This window comes from Felis catus, chromosome A1 (assembly GCF_018350175.1).
Source record: "Felis catus isolate Fca126 chromosome A1, F.catus_Fca126_mat1.0, whole genome shotgun sequence".
Taxonomy (NCBI): Eukaryota; Metazoa; Chordata; class Mammalia; order Carnivora; family Felidae; genus Felis; species Felis catus.
This window is the reverse complement of record NC_058368.1, coordinates 22,467,645-22,484,054: the sequence shown is the minus strand read 5'-3', so window position 1 is coordinate 22,484,054 and position 16,410 is coordinate 22,467,645. Positions and strand designations below refer to the sequence as shown.

At 39.4% G+C, this 16,410-nt stretch overlaps 1 long non-coding RNA gene across 1 annotated transcript; it reads right to left on the bottom strand.

The window, feature by feature from the left end:
• Positions 1-8,418: 8,418 nt before the first annotated feature.
• On the bottom strand, positions 8,419-16,180 carry LOC123383218. Its single transcript, XR_006592816.1, has 3 exons — positions 16,046-16,180; positions 8,779-8,899; positions 8,419-8,679 (listed from the first exon to the last, which is right to left on the bottom strand). It is a non-coding gene; the product is annotated as an uncharacterized LOC123383218 (long non-coding RNA).
• Between the last annotated feature and the right edge of the window lie 230 nt (positions 16,181-16,410).

Below are 16,410 nucleotides of genomic sequence, written 5' to 3'. Positions count from 1 at the left end.
CCTAAAGTTGGACCTTTGAGTTTTTCTCAATTTTTCACTATTACAAGAAATGCCATCTCTCTCTTTATTTTCTCAAGATTGTTTACTGGAAATGGAATTACTGGGTCTAGAGAACTTTTTAAAGTTCTTAATACATTTTTTCCTATATACAATTTACTGATTCTAATTATTAGTATAGTACTTTATATGGTTGGCTCAAAGAAAATGTTGAGTTTATATGAAATATGTCCTTGTTAGCTTTGTATGGCTAAAACCCTTTTGGTAAAATTGTCACCTTGAACTTGAATGAATAAATCTTTTCAAAAAAAGGAGAAGAAGAAAAGGAAACAGCTGGAAATCATATCTGCCTTTGTGGGTAGTAGGTATTTAAAGGCTTCAGAAAATCTTAAGAGAATTTGTTATGATTGAAGGTAAAGTATATAAAGAATAAAAAAGGAGAGATTTTTCTCTCAAATGAGGAAATTTTATAATAATAAAAAATAAAAGCAAGAGAATGTTGAATTTGAAGTGAATGTTAAATTTGAAGAGATTCTTAAATCTGATTCATTACTTTCTAAAAGCTTTTTAAGATGTCAGCTTCCTGAGGTTTTTATGTTCTCTGCTGCATTGAGCAAACCAGGTTAAATGTGAATGATAAAAACTCTTAGGAAGAACATTGTGCTTTGATGAGTCACCATACTTAACCTTCAATAGCTAGGGAGCCAATTACCCACAACCTCAGCTGTGTAGACCCTTCCTTTCCTTCCTCTTCCTAATAGTTACCCAGATTTATGCTCATTTAACATTTCCTTAGGACCTGGAGCAAACGTGGGCAGAAGACATGAAAGAATATAAACCTCAAATCCATCAGTTTTGTTACAGTCAACTCTAAATGAAGCAGATTATCTTTTTGACATGGGCAATACTGATCAGTGGCACCGTCTACCTTGAAGAAACACTGCTGGATGCTGGGGAGACAAACAAGCTTAGGCAACAGTCAACCAGCCCAGGTGCTGCAAGGCCGAGTCAGGCCCAGAAGGCACAGTGTCAGCAGCTAACAGCAGAAACAGTAGAGATACTCACAATATACCTCACATTTAGGTAGTGAGTTTTACAAATTTCAAAGGGGCTTCACATGCGTGTGGTCATTTAGATCTTCTAACTCTATAAAGACATAATTACCTATAGTCCAGAAACGGGGCATAGACCCTCAGAGAGGTTACATGCTTTGCCCAGTATCACAAAGCCTGTAGGCAGCAAGATTTAATATCAAAGCCAGATGTTCTGATTTCAACACTTGTGAGCTCCCACACTGCCTTCTTATAACAAAATTTTACTGACTACTACTGGATGCCAGATCTTCTGCTAGATAATAGAGATGAAAAAAAGTAGGTCTTTCTTTCAAGGAGCTTAAGACATATCAAAAGGGACAGACACAAACTGAAACTATAGTACTAAAGTGATGGAAGCTGAGATTTGCAGTAGGAAAGCTCTCTAAATTTCCAGTGTAGCCAAACTGCCTTATGGGGAAGCAGCCACTAATGTAGTGGTGAGAAAGGACTTCAGACTTAGCACATGTCTTCTGCCTTCCAGCTCTTGCCTTGAACTCCAAAACTCTAGACTAATTCTTTTGACAATACATGGCAGATGAAGAACTTGGGCTTTGGGTCAGACAGGTCTGGGTTTAGGTCAGACAGGTCTGGGTTTAAAACCTGGCTCTGCCACTTACTAGCTCTTGAGCAAATTGATCTTGAACAAACTGCTGACCATTCTAAGCCTCAATGCCCTCCTCAGTCCAGTGCAAATGATAACAGTAGTACCTTCCATTCAAGGTGTTTGTGAGAGCTAAATGAGATCATGCATTAGAGGTTCTTACCAGGTGTATAGCAAAGGCATAATAAATATTAGGGTGTTGATGATTGTGGTCGTGGTGACGATGATGATAATGATTGGATGTTTGGATTGGAGAGGAGGAAGGAGATTGGAAAGGAAGAAGGGTGATGGGAGATTAAAGGAATTTTTACCTAATTCATACCTTGCAGATTCCAGCTAGAAGTCAAAGAATCTGCCACACGCTGGAGAGCCACAGGTTGGGGAGAAGGGTGGAGCCTCAGTGTCCCTTAGAAGGCAGCAAAGCTGGATCCCTGAAGTGTAGTGGTTTCCGAGACAACTTGATGTCTCCTCATTGGGCAGTAATGACATTACCAATCTGCCCCGTCACCCTGACTGTCCCCTGGAACAGACCAAAACATTCTGGGGCTCCTCTCAGACACATTAGCCCTTCTCTGACTCACCTATAGCCACTTAGGGATTCCTGCCACAGACTGAAGTCCTTACTTGAGTCTCAGGCCATGTCTCCTTCCCCAGAACACCCAGTCTAAGATCTAAATTTCCAACTCTCAAACTCTAATTTTCCTATTATTCTGCTGTGGTATAATGTATGGTATTAAAGAGGATTGCCCAAGAATCCTTGAGTTCAACTTCTGGCTCTGTCACTGACTACGTATTAACTATGGGCAAGTTACTTATCCTCTGTACCTCAGTTTCCCCATCTGTAAAATGGGGACAAAAAAATATTATCTATAACATAGGGTTTTGTGAAGATTAACCGGGAGCTTACAACTGTGACTGGCACAGAATTTAAGTGCTCAATAAATATTAACTACTATTAAGATTTTTCCCCTTTGGAAAATGACAATTCTGGTAAATGCTAAGTGGGGGAAACATGTTACAACTATTACATAAATTATGAGATTATTTGTATATTTCAATTATCAGTTTTCATTCCATATTCTCTCAAGCATGGGATAATTGAGAGTTCTGTTTGGGAATTTTTGTTTGTTTGGATTGGTTCCCAAAGATAATACAAATAATGCCAGAATACCCATTAATAAAGAAAAGTCATAATATCTATTAATGACATTTTAAATACTATTGTCAGCTTTCCTAAACATCTCCAAAAGCCTAAAAGCTAAAATTTTCAGGAAGAGGTGTATGTATGTGCAAGCACGCACCCTTCATATCTGTCAGAGTTTCAAATACAAGCATCTAGATGAGATAAACATAGAGAGGGTTTTCACTGGAAGGAGCAGAACTGCAATTGCTGAGATTTAGACCAAGGAGTTCCTGCTGTATGTGCTCTTGCCCAAACAGCCCCAAGGGTAATTAATTGTTTATGTACAGTAGAAACTTGAAGCTACTGTCTGCTATGTTTCCTAAAGTAACTGCCATGTTTTTTATAATTATAAAAATTACCCTTGCTCACCGTAAGAAATGGAAATATATAAATATGGTAAAAGAAGAAAATAATCATCTGCAGTTAGAGAACTCTCAAAGTAATCCAGTTTTAACATATTTTTATATCATCCAGTCTTTTTTTCCCTGTACAGTAGGCATGTGAGAACTTTTCAGACAACTTAGACATGATGGCAAGAAGCAATTCTATGGTTATAGAGGGATATTTTATAATGAAGTGTCAGTCCACCAGAAGGACATCGTAATTCTAAGTCTGTATGCACTCAACAACATAGCTTCAAAATACATAAAGTAGAAATCAACAGAACTGAAAGAGAGACTTTAAAATACCTGTCTAAATGGCTATATAGTTTTTTAAGACAAAAGTCAATAAGGATATAAAAGATCTGAACAACACCTTTAAAAATGTTGACATAATTGCCATATGTAGAACACCACATCCAGTGAAGACAGAATACACATTCTTTCCAAGTGCACATAGAGCAAAAATTGATCACAAAGAAACCTCAACAAATTTCAAAGGCTTGGAATCATGAAGAGTTTATTCTCTGACTAACATGAAATTATGATAAAAATTAACAACAAAATGAACTAGATGATCTCAGCTGCTTGGGAAGCAAACCATACACTTCTAAATAAGGGCAAACGAGAAATCCCACAAATTAGAATCCCCAAAATTAGAAAATGTTTTAACTAAATAATAACTTTTATGACATTCTGAACATAGCAAAACTTGTATGATATAACGAAAGCAGTGGCAGAGGGAGATATTTTGCCATATTTAACACATATTTCATACATGTGTTAGAAAAGAAGTCTAAAAGTCTAAAAGTCAGTGTTCTATGCTTCTCTCCCAAAAAGCTGATCAAATGTAAACAAATGAGAAAGTAGGAAATAAAATAATAGTGATAAGAACAGAAATCAATGAAATAGAAACAAATGTGCAATAGAGAAAATCAGCAAGCAAAATTAGTTCTTTGAAAAGACTAATAAAGTAAATGAACCTCTAGCAAACTGAGGGGGGAAAAAGAGTGAAAATACAAATTACTAAAATCAAGAATGAAAAAGAGGATATCATTACAGACTCAATGGATGACAAAAGGCATTAAAAACACATTATATATATTACGAAACACTTGATGCCAATTAATTTGACAATTTTGACATGCAGACAAATCCTTTAAGAACATGTTGCCAAAACTGACAGAAGAACTAGAAAATCTTAACTAAATTTTTAAATACCTAGGGTATTTAGGTAGGTATAGATGGCTTTACCTGTGAATTCTTCCAAGCAATTTAACAACAATTCTGCACCAGCTTCTAGAAAATAGGAAGGGCATTTTTATGAGACCAGCAAAACTTGATTCTATAATCTGACAGGATTTACAAACCACTTATTCTCGTGAACATAGACCCAAAAAGCCTAAACAAAATATTAGCTAAGAGAATCCAATGAAACATAAAAAGGTACCATATCACAAACAAGTAGAGTTTATTCCCAGAATGCCAGTGTTGTTCAATACTTTAAAATCAATCAATGCAGTTCATAATATTTACAGATTAAAACAAACAAACTATAATCATCTTGATAGATGTGGAAAAGGAATTTGATAAATTCCTCCCCTATCAATGCCTGTTTGGGATGAAAATGTTAACAAACTAGGAATAAAATAAACTTTCTCTGATTTTAAAAAATCTACAAAAATCCTACATCAAACATAAATTTAAACAATATTGTTGCAAGCTTTCCTCCTCTAGGTGGGAATGAAAAAAAGGTGATTCAACATTTTTCTTGAGGTCCTAGCCAGTAAAATACAAAAATAAATAAATAAAAGGCAAAAGTTTTGTAAAAATAGAAATACATTATTGTTAGATGACATGAGTGTGCACATATAAAATCCAAAAGCATCTACAAACTATTAGAAACAATACATTAATTTAACAAAGTTACACCTTTAAAAGTTAATATATAATAATTGTATTTCTACATATCATCAAAAAGAGGAAACATATTATTAAAACATAAAACTTTTTACAGTAGCACCAAATATATATCAAATATTTGGAACACACCTAAAGATGTATAAGATATATACGACTGAAAATTAAAAAAACATTGTTGAGAGAAATTTTAAAAGATCTAAGTCAATGGTAAGATACCTCATTGAAATATGAGATATTAAATTGAATTCAATTCAATTATGAATTAAAATTGTGACTATGCTATCACTCCCCAAAACTGATCTGTATGTTTAAGACAATCCCAATCTTAATTCCTATAGGGACTGTGTGTGTGTGTGTGTGTGTGTGTGTGTATGTGTGTAAATTGACAAGCTGATTCTAAAATTGATAAGGAAATGTAAAAAAACTGAGAACACCACGATAATTTTGAAAAAGAAGAACAAAAGCTAGAGGACTTATACTAACAAATATCAAGACTATGCCTTTTTTTTTTTAGAATTTTAATTTTTGAGAGAAAGAGAGTGTGCATGTGTATGCATATGAGCGGGAAAGGGGCAGAAGGGAAGAGAGAGAGAAAGAGAATCCTCAGTCATCTCCACACCCAACATGGAGCCTGACCTAGGGTTTGATCCCACAACCTGAAATCATGACCTGAGCTGAAATCAAGAGTTGGATGCTTAGCCAACTGAGGTACACAGGCTCCCCTATCAAGACTTATTTTTAAAGTTCTAGTAATTAAAATCATGTATTATTGGTGTAAGTAGAGGCAAATAGACTGATGGAAGAAGAATAGAATACAGAAACATAGGTTACCTAATAAAATAAAGATGATTATGTACTGTAGTGCAGAAAGGATATTTCATTCTTTTAAAAAATGGTGCTGGGTCAACTGGATATTTGTGTGGAAAAAAAATGAATCTCGACTACAATCTACTACTATGTTGTATCTATCACACAACACAAAAAGTTCAATTCCAGATGGGGTATAGATCTAAGGGTCAAACAATTTAGCTTTTACAAGAAAATACGAAAAGATCTCATCTTGATAGGCAAAAATTTCTTAAGTAGGGCACAAGAAGCACTAGCCATAAAGGGAAAAATATTGAAAAGTTGGAGTGGTCACAAACACCATATGATTTCACTCATATGTAGAATTCAAGAAACAAAACAAATGAACAAAGGAAAAAAGAGACACCACACAAAAAAACAAACTCTTACATACGGAGAGCAAACTGGTGGTTGCCATAGGGGAAGTACGGTGGGGGGGGGGGGGTGCAATAGGTGAAGGGGATTAAGGTACACTTATTGTGATGAGCATTGAGTGATGTATAGAATTGTTGAATCACTATTTTGTATGCCTGAAATTAATATAACACTGTAAATTAATTATACTGAATATAAAAATAAATTAATTTTTAAAAATAAAAATTTTATTGTTAAAAAAACAAAGTTGGGGGGCGCCTGGGTGGCTCAGTCGGTTGAGCATCCGACTTTGGCTCAGGTCATGATCTCGCGGTCCGTGGGTTCGAGCCCCACATTGGGCTCTGTGCTGACAGCTCAGAGCCTGGAGCCTGCTTTGGCTTCTGTGTCTCCCTCTCTCTCTGCCCCTCCCCCGCTCATGCTCTGTCTCTCTCTCTCTCAATAATAAATAAATGTTTACAAAAATTAAAAAAAAAAAAACAAAGTTGGAGTGGTGGCAAGAACAAATGGGCCATTGAGATCTGGAGTGCTGGATCAGAGAATACTTGTGGCTTGGTCAGTGGAAGATTCACCAGGAAGCTAAGTTTTAGCTCTCCTTTGCACAGACCTCTTCCAAAGCCCTAGCAAGCTGTTCCCATGGTCATATATTTTCATAAATGATACAAATCTTAGGCTTCATAAATCACGTCCTGTCCCAAGGCAAGCTAGCTGCAGGTCCTTTTCCTGTCCCAGAGTGTTCTGTCCTACCCAGCCCAGACCCAGACTGTTCACTCTGAGCTGCTGGTAGCCCCTGCCCACCAAGAGCAGACATCTCTGAAATCAGTCTGCCATCCTTGAGATTCCTTCTGCTTGCAGTTGGATTGGGGCAGAGACTGGGGACTGGCAGCAGGTGCAGGTTAAGTGGCTTGGGGAGAAGAGAACTGAGACGGGAAAAATGATAGGATATAGGGCTGACAAAGATGATCTTCTTGACCAAATTTGGTCAGGCTCCTCAGACTTTCATCTCAGCTAGGCTCCAACCATTGGGCTTATGTGTCTATCTGTGTATCACGAGTTTTAGCAAAAATCCTGCTAGATCCATTTAGTAAGATTACCCCTCAATACCTGGTCAAATTCTTTATCCCCTATCCTCAGTATCTAATCATCCTGGCCTGCTTTCAGCAAGAATCTTACCAAGTTGGTCTAGCCAGAATGCCTCCTCACCCCTGAGGTTTCCTCCTAGTGATTTTCCATCCTGACTTCTGCCCCCCACCCTGCTCCTTGGCTATAAAGCCCCACTTGCCCATGCTGTACCCAGTACTGAGCTCAGTTCTATACTGAGTCTCTTTCTCCCTATTGCAACAGTTTGGTGGGGGTGGGGGTGGGGGTTCAAATAAAATTTTATCTTCAGTGTTGAACGAGTGTCCAGTTCTGGTTCTCTTCCACGGGGGCTGAAGGATGTGACACCCGCCAGAGTTCTAGAAATGCATGGTTTGACCGTGACAAAACAGGCCTCTGTATGGACTAAGTACCATTTCTACCTAATTACCATTCAGCACAGTAACACTCACACATATTGTTATTAAACATGTGTCCAATTAACTTCGACGACAACCCTAAACTGGGCTGAGGTGTAAGCCCTCTTCATAGGTTTGCTCTCTCAGGTTGGTAATCCAATTGTAACCTAAAAAAACTCAGAGGATGTTGCTTTCAAACTACAGTAAGTAAGCTGTGTTACTAGTGTCACGGTTCCCACGCACGGCTGGAAGTGACTCATTTTCTCGTTAACTTGTGCTATATATACTTCAGAAAAATGAATCGGCATTTCTAAGAATACCTGATAGAAAAGAACACAAGTTTTTCTTTCTCTTCCTGTCATCTGAAACTCTTAAATCATAGACAGTGCAGTGTGTAAGAAGCTAAAATATACACTCCTCCTCAGAAGCAGCGAGAACAAGCAGGCTTCCCCACGTCCTGGGATCAAATAGTCTCTGCAACCCTTAAGAAATTTTCTTTATAAATATATAACAGTAGTCAGACATCCTTCAGCATGCAAACCAACAAAGAACTATTAAATACCTAAAACAAACACAGCTCATTCCTTCTTTTCCCTAAGCTTGTTTTTTTGACCCTGTGTTGGATAGAAAACGTAGGCTAGATTACAATGAAGCACAGAACTACGAGTCTGTCACCCACAAAATATTTTATTTTCTCACCTCACACCTCTAGACACACCAGGGAAAGATGAAGAAGAACAGATGAAAGAGTGACCGTGTATTTTCCAAATCCATTCTTTTAAGTAATCTGAGATGAATTAAAAGAGTCACCATGTTAAAATACAATTAATATCTACCACCGTTCCCCATTTGGGAGTTGGAATTATGGAGGAATCAATGGAAAGACCTGTTGGAGGTGAGGTTGGTTGACTTCTGTCTTGAGTACCCCTGTGTTACTGGGAAGAAACTGGGTCTATTGACCATGTGAGAAGAGTATTACTTGCTTCAGCTTCTCAGAACTCTTCTTTCTAGAAGAGAAGCAAGAAACAGGAAGTAAGGAGGAAACATCAGAACAATAAAAATAGATTTTGCAAAATATATCGACTTAAGCCTAGTAACTTACCCAAAAGAAATACATCCCCAATCACTGCAAGACTCTCTTAGAAGTTTGTTTCTTAAGCTGGATATATTTGACATGTAACATTGCATAAATTTAAGGTGTACATCCTGTTCCTTTGATACATGTAGATATTCTAATATGGTTGCCATCATAATGATATCATATTGTATACTTGTTGTATATTATTGTCTATTGCAATAAATTGTATGTTGATAGAAGTTTATTTTTAATATATTCAGGCAAGCTTGATGACTCAGCCCAAAGAAGATTAGAAGAATCCAAGGAGAAAGCCAGGGTGGGAGAAACACTAAGAGGAAAAACACTAGCTATGTAAAAGGGAGAGCCTAATAACCCAACATAAGAGGGAAGTGGGAGAAATACAAACACAAATTTTAAAAAGAAAAGAGAAGAAAAAGACAGACAAACTCAAACCAGTAATAGTCTAGGTCATCTGGTGTGGGGGAAACAACCCACCTGTGTCAATAGCTTCTCAACTATGTCAGAGCAGAAGACAATCACTGACAGTTAATGATGACCCTAGATCTGCAGGATAGCAATACATGTTGCTAAAACAAAGGTTCTATGGTAATAAGTGCAAAAAATACTGAATTAAATTAAAATAGTTTCTTTACAACTTTTCATACCCCTTAGGATGCTAAAGCATGTGATGGTTTTCTTTCTTTTTTAAAAATTTTTTTTAATGTTTATTCATTTTTTGAGAGACAGAGAGAGACAGAGCATGAGCGGGAAAGGGGCAGAGAGAGGGAGACACAGAATCCAAAGTAGGCTCCAGACTCTGAGCTGTCAGCACAGAGCCCGACGCGGGGCTCGAACTCACGGACCGCGAGATCATGACCTGAGTCTAAGTTGGACACTCAACTGGCTGAGCCACCAGACACCCCAGCATGTCATGGTTTTCTAAGAGAAAAATATGACATGCTGTGTTTCCTAAACTTTCTTTTCTTTTTTTAAGTAGGCTTCATGCCCAATGCAGGACTCAAACCGATGACCCTGAGATCAAGACATGAGCTGAAACCAATAGTCAGACACTCAGCCTACTGAGGCACCCAGGTGACAAAACTTTTGTCTTGTTTATTTTTGTTTTAAGAACACCTCGGGGCGCCTGGGTGGCGCAGTGGGTTAAGCGTCCGACTTCAGCCAGGTCACGATCTCGCGGTCCGTGAGTTTGAGCCCCGCGTCGGGCTCTGGGCTGATGGCTCAGAGCCTGGAGCCTGTTTCCGATTCTGTGTCTCCCTCTCTCTCTGCCCCTCCCCCGTTCATGCTCTGTCTCTCTCTGTCCCAAAAATAAAATAAAAAAAACGTTGAGAAAAAAAATTCAAAAAAAAAAAGAACACCTCACATGGGGTGCCTGGTTGGCTCAGTCGGTTAAGCGTCTGACTTCAGCTCAGGTCATGATCTCACAGTCTGTGAGTTCCAGCCCCATTTCAAGCTTTGTGCTGACAGCTCAGAGCCTGGAGCCTGCTTTGGATTCTGTGTCTCCCTCTCTCTCTGCCCCTCCCCTGCTCATGGTCTGTCACAAAAAATAAATAAAAACATTAAAAATAAATTTTAAAAGAAAGAACACCTCACAGAATTAGATTAACTAGGAATCAACGCTGGGAAACACTGCACTAAATTTTCATGAAAAGATTACCTCCTATGTATCAGGAACAGGAATCATAAATTTTAAGATTTCCATTTGTATCAACAGAGCTCTCTATATACCAAATATTTGTGCTTTTTTTCCATTGTGTAAAGGTGCCACTGAGAAGGGACTGCCCAGAAAAAGGCTATATTTCTTTTTTTTTTTTAACATTTATTTATTTTTGAAAGAGAGAGAGACAGAGCATGAGCAGGGGAGGGGCAGAGGGAGAGGGAGATGCGAAATCTGAAGCAGTCTCCAGGCTCTGAGCTGTCAGCACAGAGCCTGACACAGGGCTCGAACTGTGAAATCATGACCTGAGCCAAAGTCAGACACTTAACTGACTGAACCACACAGGTGCCCCCAAAAACTATATTTTGAACCCACTTTTGCAGTTAGATGCAGCCAGGTAATTAAACCCTTAGCTGAAGGAAAGTGCACACAAGTGATGTTCATCAACTTAAGATTCCCAGTCACAAGACTTCATGTTTGGTACTCCTCTGCTACCTGACTGTTGACATTCAGGGTGACCTTGGAAAGCTAGCACTGAAGATGGCAGAGCTTCGTCAGAATAAGTACCTCCTGCCTCCTGCTCCCAATACACACACACACACACACACACACACACACACACACACTCAAAACCACCACCACCTCTGCTTGACCTACAACTGCACTGGATTATTATGAAGCATAAAACAAACTTCTGTTATATTAGGGCCTAAAATGGCTAAAGTAAAATGAGGTTGGGGGTGCCTGGGTGGCTCAGTTGGTTATGCATCCAACTTCAGCTCAGGTCATGATCTTGCGGTTGGTGAGTTTGAGCCCCGTGTCAGGCTCTGTGCTGACAGCTCAGAGCCTGGAGCCTGCTCCAGATTCTGTCTCCCTTTCCTTCTGCCCCTTCCTGGCTCATACTCTGTCTCTGTCTCTCTCAAAAATAAATAAACATTAAAAAAAAATTTTTTTAATGAGGTTGATGTTTTAAAAGGTATATTCCATGGGGCGCCTGGGTGGCACAGTCGGTTAAGCGTCCGACTTCAGACAGGTCACAATCTCGAGGTCTGTGAGTTCGAGCCCCCCGTCAGGCTCTGGGCTGATGGCTCGGAGCCTGGAGACTGTTTCCGATTCTGTGTCTCCCTCTCTCTCTGCCCCTCCCCCGTTCATGCTCTGTCTCTCTCTGTCCCAAAAATAAATAAAAACGTTGAAAAAAAAATTTTTTTAAATGGTATATTCCAATTAGAGCCATCCCTTGGGTGGGGCAATGGATGCAGCTGTCCTAGGCTCCACGGTGGTGCTGTATCTCACTCTTCTATTTTAGTACATTATTAAAATTCAATTTTAAAATTTCTGTCTTGAATAAAGATAACCCAAGGGGCCTATGAAAGATGCTGACAGTGTCTCCTTTCAAGTGCGATTGATTATCTTAGGAACCCACACTGACTGAGTTGCCCAAGGCTTTTCACCCTTTAGAAAGGCCCTGACTTTAGTTATTTAATAAACCCATCTCATTATCTGGAGGTGCCAGACAAATTAGCTTTTCAGTAGATATGCCTATTAATTTTGTATTTGTGCGAATTCCTTGATCTCTGGGAATTCTCTTTGAGCAACACTTGATTCAACCAATGTTGATTGAGCACCCACTACGCATCAAGCACTAGCAGCTAAGAGAGGTTTTGCTCCCGAGCAGCAATAATCAAACACTAAATAAGACAAGAGACTTGAAAGCCACTTTCCCAGGCTAAGCTAGGAAATGGGCCACATTCATCATTAGTGCTTTATCCTGCCCCATGTCTGTCTCTTTATTCCCCAAACTATAGCCATTCAAAACAGTGCCCAGAGCTCCAGATCAGTGGCTCTCCCAAACTAGCAGCATCAGCATCACCTGGGAACTTGTTAGAAATGAAAGTTCTCAGGCCTCACTCCAGGACTACTGAGTCAGAAGCTCTGGGTGTAGGGGTCCAGTAACCTGTGTTTTCCTAAGGCCTCCAGGTGATTGTATTGCATGCTAACATTTGAGAATCACTGCTCCATACCATCCACTCTCTCTTCCTTTCCTTGAAATGTAATCTTCTTTCTCCAGTTCCATCAGGACCCTCCTCTCTGCTAAGATCAACAAATGAATGCTTATGTTAATTGATGGCAATGGTTAAAATATTGGCCCTCTCTCAGTTAATAGGTATTTTGAAGTCCACACTTTTAACACATAGGTGAGAATTTCTGCCTGGCCCTGGTGTTGGAGATTCACCCTTGTCTCTCTGAAGTGAAAATATCAAGGCCATCATTCCTGTCTGTGGCTCACTTCTAGCACCTGACAAGGCCTGCATTCATACCAGACTCTAGGCCCCTTTGCACGGAAGGGTAAAGTTGCAGGCTGATGCTTCCCCACAGCTGCAGAGGTAAATCACCTGCACTTCAGGCGGAGGTAGCCTGAGGGAGCCCGAAGCTGTTTTCAACTGAGCCTACTTCTCACCAGGCAAAGAAGACACACTGTGTTATACAATAGCCATTGTCACCTAATGACCAGCAATGTTCAACTTTGAAGCAAGATAATAATGTTAATAATGATAGTAAAAAATCTAAAATATGTAGTGAACATATCTGAACGTCTGTCAAGAGCTTTCTGTGTGCCAAACGCTTTGCTAAATGCACTAAGTTACTCAGTTTACGACTTGGAATCCTTCCACTTTGACATATAAAACCTCCTCTCTTGCATAGTATTCGGTGTGGATAATTCCAGCTGCCACAGGTAGATAAAATAAAGTAGTAGATGAGTAATACAGTAGAGTAAAGCTTAGAGCAAACTTCTCAGACTTGTGTCCCAGGGTACAACAGCCTAGGGTCTCCTAAATTTTGTAGGGCTTGAAGTTACATACAAATAGAGGCCTACCTACCATATGTCTAAATATTTTTAAGTAATAAATCAAACCAGCAGACTATTAAATAAAGTATCCTCCTACCTTTGCAAATATATGTTCATAACAACTTGGAAGGACAGGTTCAAATTTAAGATTCTTAGACTCCACAGCATTCTGCACTGGAACTTGATCATGGAGGATAAAATCGGTCCCATCGTCTCCCCTCTCTTTCCATTCTTGGCTCCAGACCACACAAGAAAGTCATCACATGTAGACACAGTAGTCCACACATCCAAACTTTGTCTCCAAGTCCCCGGAAATGACTGCCCCTTGGACATCCCTAGGCTTTGGTAAAAGGGGAGTCCATTCTCAGGAGGTCAAGCCAGAATAGAAGGGCATGCAGGCCCAGAGCATGATATATAGGGATGAACTGTGATTCTCGGTATAAATATCCCCATGGCCCTGTAGAAAGGGGCACAGCCAAAGGAGGGCCGTACTGGGGTCTCTAAAGCATAGATCCAGGACAGGGGCCTTTCTTGTCTCATCTAAGGAGAATCCTTCCCACACCTTCCCTCAGATAACTCTGAGAAAAAAGAATCCTTATTCAAATAAGATTGAAAAACACTAAATATTACATATTCCTCTGGAAATTTAGAGTAAACATTGTATCATAGTAGACATCAGTGTCTTAGCTCAGGATGCCATAATAAAGCCCCATATACTAGGTGGCTTAAACAACAGTAAGTTATTTCTCAGAGTTCTGGAAGCTGAGAAGTCCAAGATCAAAGTATAGCTGATTCAGTTCCCTTGTGAGAGCTCCCTTCCTGGCCCAGCAGACTGGCAGATAGCTGCCTCCTCACTGTGTCCACACAGGGTGAAAAGAAAGAGCTCTAGTAACCTTCCTTCCCTTATAGGGACACTAATCCCATCTGGTGTCCCCATGCTTATGATCTCATCTAAACCTAATTATCTCCCAAAGTTCTCACCTACAAATACCATTATATTGGGAGTTAGGGTTTCAGCATATGAATGGGGGCGGGGCACAAACGTTCTGTAACACACAGGAAAGACCCTGGGAAGGTCTGATGCAAAGAAATGTGTGACTTTAACTCAGTTACTCATACGTATTTGTGAGGAAAAAAAATTACACCTTAGTGGAATGATTACCCCAAGGAAAGTCCTACTATTTGCCTTAAATGGCACACCACATTTGGTACCACACACCAAATACGTGGCCACAGTCTGTTTCACCAAGATGACACCTCACCTCAGTCTATGGCCTTATATCTGCGTGTGATAAATACCATCAGTAAACCTCGTCTTTCATTTCAAACCTGTCCTCCTTTAAATTGTCGTAACAATTTGAATAATTCCTAGAGAAGCCAATCGTATTTTATTCACATTTACCTGGAGTTACCCCACCTCAACAACCAGGCAGGTGATGTTGTGACTGAGCTCTAAATGCAATCAATAAGCAAGTGGTTAAGATTCCAGCTTCATCTCTAGAGTTCTAATGTATAATATGGTGACTACAGTTGATAAATACACTATTATACGCTTGAAATTTGCTGCGAGTAGATCTTGTGTGTTCCCACCACACCCATCTTGTGTGTTTCCACACACACACAAAATGGTGACTATGTGAAGTGATGGGTATGTTGGTTAGCTTGATGGTGACAATCATTGCACAATGCACACATGTATCAAAACACCACACTGTACAACTTAAATACATGCAGTTTTTATTTGCTAATTTTACCTCAACAAAGCTACAGGAAAAATTTATTTTCTATTGAGCCCAATCATAATTAGATTATGATTTACATCATACATATTTTTAAAATATTTAATATTGCTTATCGTCATATAATTCTGCTTTCACCAGTCTCAGATCACTTCACAATCCTGTCTTATTTATCCTTCCTTTTTTTCCCCCAACAATAGGCCATTATCGAAAGCTATGAATACATTGGCTGAATTGTATGATAAACATTCTACACAGGGCTGTTTCCCAGTCTTGGGTTCCTAATGTGAACTTAAGCTTTATCATCTTGACTTGACTATGGTATATTCATAGTGTGAGAAATAATAGTCATTAAAAAAAACCTGACTTCCTAGTCAATCAAAATAACTCAAGTTCACTTCTTTTTCCCTTAGCATCTTACTTTGCCTTTCTTTCAATCTGGAGAGAAGTTCAGCCCGATAGATGGATACTAAAGGAAAAATTCAGGAATGCAGGAATGAAAATTAGATAAAACCCATGTTTTCCTGCAGCCCAAAGCAACATCTTCACTTTTTTCCTCTTTCTCCCATCCTTTAAATTGTGGGCGGGGGGGGGGGGGTGGTATTATGAAGATTTACTTAGCATTTATAAAATCCAGAAGAGGAAAAAAAGTGGAAATACAGCATAAGAGCCAAGAGAAGTGTTTCATGTTGAAGAACAATCATAGTGCATGCTTATGTTTACTAGAAAAAACATAAAGGATTCCCAGCAGCCTAATCCTAAAAGTTAGTCACTATTAATTCCAACGGAAGCCATCCTCACAGCTGCCCTTACCCGTCAGCTGAAGGCTCCCAAGGGTTTCAGCCACACCGTTGCTGTGGTGACAGCTGCAGCCGCTTGCTCATTTCAGCTGAAAAACATATTCCTATGTCAGCCTGTGCCACCAGATGATTCTGGCTCAGAGCATTAAGGTCACTGACACTGCCTTCTCAAAGCATGTTATCAATCCAACATGCTGCAGTAAGAGGAAGTTGAGATAAAGCTGTTGTCTAGGCTGGGAGCCACTCAGGTCTAGGAGGATGACAATTCCCTTGGTCATCACATTTTGAGTGCAGTCCTCAACTTTATGGCTAGAGAGTCAGTTCTGTTGGTACGTCTAGAGACAGTGTGACTCTAGGGTGCTGATTAACATGAATCAA